The sequence below is a fragment of the Micromys minutus genome (assembly GCF_963924665.1).
Source record: "Micromys minutus genome assembly, chromosome: 13".
Taxonomy (NCBI): Eukaryota; Metazoa; Chordata; class Mammalia; order Rodentia; family Muridae; genus Micromys; species Micromys minutus.
The window spans coordinates 59,135,963-59,144,625 of record NC_137982.1 but is presented as its reverse complement, the minus strand read 5'-3'; the positions used below and the strand labels follow the sequence as shown (position 1 = coordinate 59,144,625).

Here is an 8,663-nt window from a genome sequence, read left to right as displayed (position 1 = left end):
CTGTGCTTCATAAAATCTTCATTGAAAAATATTTGCTAAAAATATGTGAAACTATTCCTTGTGAGATGTAGCCTCCTATGTAGCATTGTAAGACATCTAGACCTACAGAGACAAACATTATAGTATAAGTAGAAGCCAAACTACATGCTTTGATATCTTTTAATTTATATTCAAATTCAGTTTATTATTTTCTTTTAAACAATATGAATTATTAATTGGCATTGTTAATAGATACAATGTGATTAGCTTAGCTTGCCTATGGTTAAGTTACTGTTGGGTCATTTCACAACCTCATTAAAATCAAAGACCAGACTTTTTAGCAAAATACCAATTCACATTTCTTATTCTAGTACAATCTAAGAAGGATCTAAGGTATCACTTTAATGACAATACTTTGCCTAATGTGCTTATACTGTAAGCCTAGTTCTCTTACTCTGAGAAGTAGTAATACATCTTAATGAAAGAAGATATAGCAAATTCTTTTACATTCTGATTTTTTAATATTCTTAAATTTGTAATAAAACTTTATTTACTTTATTTTTTAATGTTTAACAGTTTCATATAATGAATTACATTCAATTGTCTACAATATTCTCATTCATCTTCTAACTTTCCCGTCCCACCGCTTTTCTCCACATATTTAGAGTAACTCAATGAGTCTAAAGAGGTTCTCACCTGAGTGTAAGTAAAAAATTTCACAGTGACCACAATCATGAAGAAAGTGACACACCCCTCAAACAACTATTAACTATCAATGGTTTCTTAGAAAAAAATGAGGTCTCAAAATGGATTACTCATAGGCTCATTCTTATGCAGGTCTTATGAGTATTTAGAAAGCAGTTTGAAAAGGAGACTGTTTAGCAAAACAAGAGTGGTACGTTTCATTCTAGAGACTAAGACCTTAACATCCTAGTGACTTTTCAACTTTAGCTATATATATATATATATATATATATATATATATATATATATATATATATATATATATATATATATATATATATATATATAGTGTGTGTGTGTGTGTGTGTGTGTGTGAGAGAGAGAGAGAGAGAGAGAGAGAGCACTCTGAGCACTTCCAAAAAGAAACTGGAGAGAGCATAAATCAGCAACTTGACAGCACAACTGAAAGCTCTAAAACAAAAACAAACAGATATACCAAGAGGAGTAGACAACGAGAACACATCAAAATGATCATTCACCATGATCAATTTAATTAATCCCTGGGATGCAGAGATGGTTTAATATGGCTAAATTTATGAATGTAATCCACCATATTAACAAACTCAAAAAAACTGAAAAAAATCACATGGTAATCTCACTAGATGCTGAGAAGGCAATTGAAAAAATTCAACACCCCTTCATGTTAAAAGTCTTGGAAAGAAAAGAAATCCAATGTCCATACCTAAACATAACAAAAGCAATATACAACAAACCAACAGCCAACATTAAACTTATAGGTGGGGAACTTGAAGCAATCCCACTAAAATCAGAGACTCACAAAGGCTGCCCACTCTATCTCTATGTATTCAACATAGTAGTGGAATACTGGCTGGAGCAATTAGACAGCAAAAGGAAATCAAAGGGATACCAATTGGAAAGGAAGAAGTAAATCATCACTATTTGCAGATGACAAGATAGTATACTTAAGCGACCCCACAAATTATAAGAGAGAACTCCTACAGGTGATAAAAAACTTCAACAAAATGTCTGGATAAAAAAATTGACTCAAACAAATCAGTAGCCTTCTTCTACTCAAAGGTCAGAAATATAAAATAAGAAATTAGGGAAAAGATACCCTTCACAATAGTCTCAAAATTATGAAATACCTTGGTGTGACTCTAACTAAGCAAGTGAAGTACCTGTAAGACAAGAATTTCAAACCTCAAAAGAGGAAATCAAGGAAGATCTCAGAAAATGGAAAGATTTCCCATGCTCATGGTTTGGAAGAATCAACATTGTAAAAATGGCCATTTTACCAAAAGCAATCTACAGATTCAATGCAATCCCCATCAAAATATCACCCAATTCTTCATTGAGTTGGAAAGAGCAATGTGTAATTTCATATGGAATAAAAAAATACCTAGAATAGCGAACTTCATCCTCAACAACAAGAAAACATCTGCTGGAATCACTATCCCTGTCCTCATGCTACATTACAAGGTAATTGTGCCAAAAACTGCATGATACTGGTACAGAAATAGGCACTTGGATCAATGAAATAGAATAGAAGATCCAGAAATGAGCCCTCACATATATGGTCACCTTATTTTTGAGAAAGGAGTTGAAAACATTCAATGTTAATAGGACAGCCTATTCAACCAATGGTGTTGGTTCAAATGGCACACAACATGCAGAAGAATGAAAATAGACCCTTTCTTATCTCCTTGTACAAAGCTCAAGTGTAAGTGGATCAAAGATCTCCACATTGAACCAGATACACTGAAACTATTAGATGAGAAAGTAGGGAAAAACTTAGAACACATAGGCACAGGAGAAAATACACTGTATAGAACACCAATGGTTCATGCTCTAAGGTCAAAAATTGACAAATGGGACATAATGAGATTGCAAAGTACATGTAAGGCTAAGGACATTGTCAAGAAAACAAAACGGCAGCAACAGAATGGGGAAAGATATTTATCAACTCCACATCAGATAGCGGCCTAATATCCAAGGTATACAAAGAATTCAAAATGCTAGACACCAGAGAATCAAACAACCCTATTAAAAAAATGGGGTACAGAGATAAAAAAAAACATTCTCAATTGAGGGATATCTAATGGCTGAGAAGCATGTGAGGAAGTGCTCTACATCATTAGTCATCAGGAAAATGGAAATCAAAACAACTTTGACATTCCACCTCACACCAGTAAGATTGGCCCAGATCAAAAATTCAGATGACAGCAGATGCTGGCGAGGATGTAGAGAAAGAGGAACACTTCTCCACTGTTGGTCAGGTTGTAAACTGGTAAATCCTCTCTGGAAATCAGTCTCTCAGTTCCTCAGATTATTGGACATAGTAATACCTGAAGACCCAGTTCTTCCACTTCTGGGCATTTACCCCAGAGACGCTCCAACATACAACAAAAACACATGCACCACAATGTTTATAGCAGCTCTATTTATATTAGCCAGAAGCTGGAAACAACCCAGATATCCTTCAGTAGATGAATAGATACAAAAATTGTGGTACATTTACACAATGGAGTACTACTCAGCTATCAGAAACAATGACCTTATGAAATTCTTAAGAAAATGGATGCATCTATAGAATATCATCCTGAGCAAGATAACCTAGTCACAAAAGAACATACATAATATGCAGTCTCTGATAATTGGATACTAACCCCAGAAAGCTCTGAACACCCCAGAAACAACTCACAGACTGTGTGAAATTCATGAAAAAAAAGGTAAAAAAAGAAAAGAAAAAAACATTATGTTTACTCCCTGCACACCAATAATACCTTGACTAATTCCAGGTTTCATCCTGTTTTACATGTACTATATGCTCATTGTAACTAGTAAGATCTTAATGCACACTATCAAACCTTATTAAAAAAAAAGCCAAGCTATGACAAAAATGTATTCTTTTACTTTTATTCAAAAATGCTTAAAATTTGTACATTTATCTTTGTTTTTTTTAAATAAAGTTCTTCAAATAAAAAATACTTTTTCCATAAAAATTTCTTAATGTTCATACTGTTCATATATTTGTGTAAACATTATTTGGATATGTATCACAAGCACATTTTCACTTAGCATAAATTTGATGTATTTATTTTCTTTATTTGAACACATAGTAAATTTAAAAAAATTAAAAAGTATAATGCTATATGTACACATTCTAGTATGTAGCTTGCTTGTGAAGTTTTATTTGAGTTACAATAGAAAAAAATAACTAGTATAGATTTACATGTGACATATTAGTTACATTATATTGCTATGATCAAACATCATGACCAAAGAAACTTAAAGAAAAGAGAAAGTTTTTGGGACATATTTTACTGAGAGTTAGTCAATGATGAAAGAACAGAGGTAGCAAGTAGCAGAGAGCTTCTACAGCTGAGAGAACATATTGCAAACATGAAGCAGAGAGAGCTGACTTCAAATTTATAAAGTTTTCTGAAACCTCAAAAACCATCCCAGTGACTTCATCAAGTCAATCTTTACTAATTCTCTGGAAACATCCACTAGAGAAGACAAGTTTACAAATGCAAAACACTTAGAGTGCACATCTCATTCAAGCTTTCACAATTAAACTGTTAAATCATAGTGCAATTATTAAATATTAAAGTAAAGACATATTTACTCTACAATAGTGGTGCTCTCTCTATATAAAAATGGTGTCTGGTCTGTTTTTCCTGTATAATGAACAAATCATAAATTTCTTGCTGAAGTAAATATTAACTTCTTTATTCTGTACATTAAATTTGGGAACATAATTTTTAGTTGAACAATTTTATTTTAAAAACAAAGATAAATGTACAAATTTTAAGCATTTTTGCATAAAAGTATACAAATATATGTTTGTCAGAGCTTGGTTTTTTTAAGATTTAATAGTATTCATTAAGATCTTACTATAAAATTTTAAAATTTATTTGAAAATTAGAGACCATTCTAAATTTGTTCCACATTTTTCTAATGTCATTTTTTATTTCTTTATTTCTGAAAGTGTAAATTATAGGATTGAGCAATGGAGTCATGATACCATCAAATACAGCCACCTTTTTCTCAAAAGATGATGCTGATATAGATCGTGCATATATAAATATGCAAGGGACAAAGAATGAAACCACAACAGTAATGTGGGATCCACAAGTGGAGAGAGCTTTCCATTGACCCTCAGAACTGTGGCTTCTTAAAGAGAACAAAATGACACCATAGGAGAATAATAACATAGAAAATATTATTATGCAGATAGACCCACTCTTGGAAAACACTAGAGGCCATAAAAATAAGTGTTAGTACATGCTAAAACCTGTAATGGGAATAAGTCACACATAAAGTGATCAATAATATTGGGTCCACAAAAGGGTAGCTGCAAGTGAAGATAATTTGTATGATAGAATGCATGAAACCCCCATCCATGTTATTCCCACTAGAATGCCACAGAGCCTGAGGTTCATTAGGGAAGAATAATGAAATGGCTTTCAAATGGCAACATATTGGTCAGAGGCAATAGATATTAGGACAATCACTTCCACTGCAGCAAGAAATGTTCAGCAAAGATCTGTGCTATACAGCCTTCAAAGGAAATAGTTTTGCTGTCATTGACAGAATCAACAATCATCTTTGGTGTTATGACTGAGGTAATGCATGCATCCAGGAAAGACAGAAATGCCAAGAAGAAATACATGGGTGATCCAAGCAGTGCAGAGTTGCAGAGGATGGTCACTGCAATTATTATATTGCCTCCAATTGTTGCCATGTAGACAAAAGAAAATACAAAAAATATTATTTTCTGAACTTTTGGGTTCTCTGAAAGTCCCAGAAGGATTAACTCAGTTACAATAGTTTGGTTTGGCATAATACTAAACACAAGTTTAACAATTTTTATTTATATAGGTACTTAGTCATTTATGTAGGTATGTGAGTACTTTTTGTTCTTTGGGGCAAATGTGTTTGTCCATGTGCAGGTGCTATAGTCTCCATGTAGAGGGCACAGAACAATTAGCAGGAATAACTTTTCTCTCTACTGGGATAGTTCTTGCATTTTAGCATATGTGGCTAGTTTTGACAGCAAATATCTTACAACTGAGATTTTCCTCTTACCAAAACTGTCATCATTTAAATCTGTAATTATTAGAAAAAAATACCTCAAGCATGTTTACAGTACTTTCAACAGGCATCTGCACTCATATACAAGCTTATATTACTTAATTCCATTGATATTTAGAATAAAAATTAGGAAGATCAATAAAAGACACAGCTAATCATCAGGTAGAATTGAAGAGATAAATTACAAAATAATAAAAAATAGCCTCATTTGTATTATGAGATGAAATTAACCTGCTTGATATAAAGAAACAGGTTTTTCTCTTCACTAGCAATCCAATGTGCTATCAAATGCACCATCATTTGCACCACAGAGCCAATTAACAGTTCATCTCTTAAGTGTAAGCTTTTCTTACTCCCCAGTAGTTTCATAGTAAGAAGTGTAAAAAGGCATCCTAAAACTTATATCCTACGTATAGACAGAAAGACCACAATTGATTTATTATGTCTGCCAGTACCCATCCAAATATTCTGTTATACCAATTGTTGAAGTGGCAGGATGTAATTTAGGATGCACATGAAAGTCCTGGACATATTTCAAATTATCTTTAATGTCTGGAATGAATTAAAATCTAAACTAGATTAGTCCAAATAAAATGATACAGAAATAAACACAATAGAGAAACCTATTTGGGAAGTTTTAGTTCTATACATGATCATTAAATATCCATTATAGTATTAACTTTAAGCATTTTAAAATGTGACCATAGCTCAATAACAATAATATCTGTTGCCTTGATAACTCAAATAATTAACAAAAACTATTACTAAATAAATAACTATTTTAAAATCATAAAAGGTCATGAAGTTAGAAGGATGTGATAGAGGCCTCTGTAGGAGTCTGAAGAGTTGGAGATGATCATTATGCATTTTGAACATGTATAATATTAAACATAAAATTTGGAAGTCATTGACCAAGTACCTCTGCATAATTTGGCTGCATCCAATTAAGCATATGATGAAAAAAAAAACAGCAGTTATTCTATAATACGGAATCTTGACACTTTTTAGTAACTTATGATATGATACCTTGTTTTAGGAAGTATAATTCTGTGACTTACATGGTTTGAAATATGTATGAATTTAGTATATTAGAGATATTTGTAAATAGCTTACCTGTTAAGTCTATGAGGCAGGCTCAATTTTGAAAATGTTAAAACACTGCTCTTGATGACATGTCACTACAGTTCTAATTACAATTCATGTTTTGGAAAGTCCAGCTTCCTTGTATACTGAAAACTTTTTATGAATCATTCAGATAAATTGTCTATAGTTGAGATCAGTTTTTCTCAAGAATGGATGGCTTGCATAGCTTGCAAAATGTCTATACCTTCTCCTGTATATACAGTACATATGTTATAAAATATAAATTTAGTATATAAATCATATATGTACATAAATATACATTTTTAAAATATTTGCTCATACTGCAGCAAAAGTGCTTTTAGGAAGAGGAAAAACAAGGTGGTTTTAATGACTGCCATGTAGAGTGTATAAACTTTTACATGTATATGAACTATCAAAAAAATCAAAACACATGAAAGAAAAAAAAGTGTTGTCTAATACTTCAAAACAACCATTATCTACTTCCATGTGTTTTATGTCTGTGTTTTTACCACTATCAATAATATAAGCTCAGTATACACATATACTATGAACAGGAAGGTAACTAAAATGTACTGTAATCATTCTAAGATAAACACAAATCTACTATTCACATCTAGATATAATATGACCATGTTAGTAAAACCAAATGGCTAACATTCTAGAACTTATTTTTTATTACTTCTGTTAACCTTAAATTAAACAAATCAAACACTAAGTAGAAACCACAATATGGTTAACTTGGCAACAAAAAGGCAGGAAAAATTCTTCATATATAATATCAATTTGCTATTATAAAAGTTATCTCATATCAGTGAAGCACAATAATACATTTCATACTTCATTTTCTAGAACAGATTTTAAAGTCAGAATAAAAAGCTTGCTACTATTATTAAAATTCCACTGAGGTTATGGTCGAACCAACCCTTGCTAAGTGTTCTTATACAGCAGAACTCTGGTCACTGAGACTGCTCCTGCAGTAGCCATTTTGGCAAATGTGCCTCCTTATGCCTTATTATGCTTACTGTTCACTATTTCCCTCTGGTTCATTTTAGTGACATGGGTAATTGTTGCACCAGTCTTTCTGAAAATAACAAAATTTCTTTCTTAAGTGGGAGGCTTACATGTCAATAAATCTACCAAAGGGACAAGACACAGTGTGTTCTTAGTAGTAGGATTTAGGGAGTGAGGATCTGACTCTTGATAGAGTACTTGCCTAGTATCAGTGATTCTCTGAGTCTGGTCCAAAGTACCATATACATTTCAAACATCTGTAATCAAGGCATTCTGAAGATATAAAGGAAAAACCGAGAGCCTCAAAGTCATGCTTGGATTTATAAGAAGTTCAAGAGTAAACTGATGCATATGTGAACCCGTTTTAAAAAATTAGAAATAAGATAAAAAATACTAAGATTAATCAATAAATTATTAGGAATCCCAAGCAATAAATATTTTTATTTCACATGAAAATAATAAATTAGGGAGACCCAGAAACACAGGACTGGCAAGAACTGGGTGAGAACGGATTCTGACTAGTCAGGGGCCAGAGATCTCAGCAGAGCACACGGAAAATGTGCACCTGCCCGGCTAGATCCAGAGACCCGGGAAATTGGCATTGGGCCCTCTGTTCCCAGCCAGCAGCTATTAGGGTGCACAACATCTGCTTGGACCATCCCCCACAAGGAACAGCAGAGATCCAGGGACAGAGGCCAGGTACAAGGGAAAGGCGAGAACCAATCACTAACAAAAGATGGCAAGAGGAAAGCAAAAGAACATACCTC

General features: G+C 32.9%; 1 pseudogene across 1 annotated transcript; it reads right to left on the bottom strand.

Moving 5' to 3' along the window:
- Positions 1 to 594: 594 nt before the first annotated feature.
- LOC308429260 (olfactory receptor 4C15-like) lies at positions 595 to 5,530 on the bottom strand (annotated as a pseudogene). The gene is made up of 2 exons: positions 4,617 to 5,530; positions 595 to 675 (listed from the first exon to the last, which is right to left on the bottom strand). The product of its transcript is annotated as an olfactory receptor 4C15-like (transcript).
- Between the last annotated feature and the right edge of the window lie 3,133 nt (positions 5,531 to 8,663).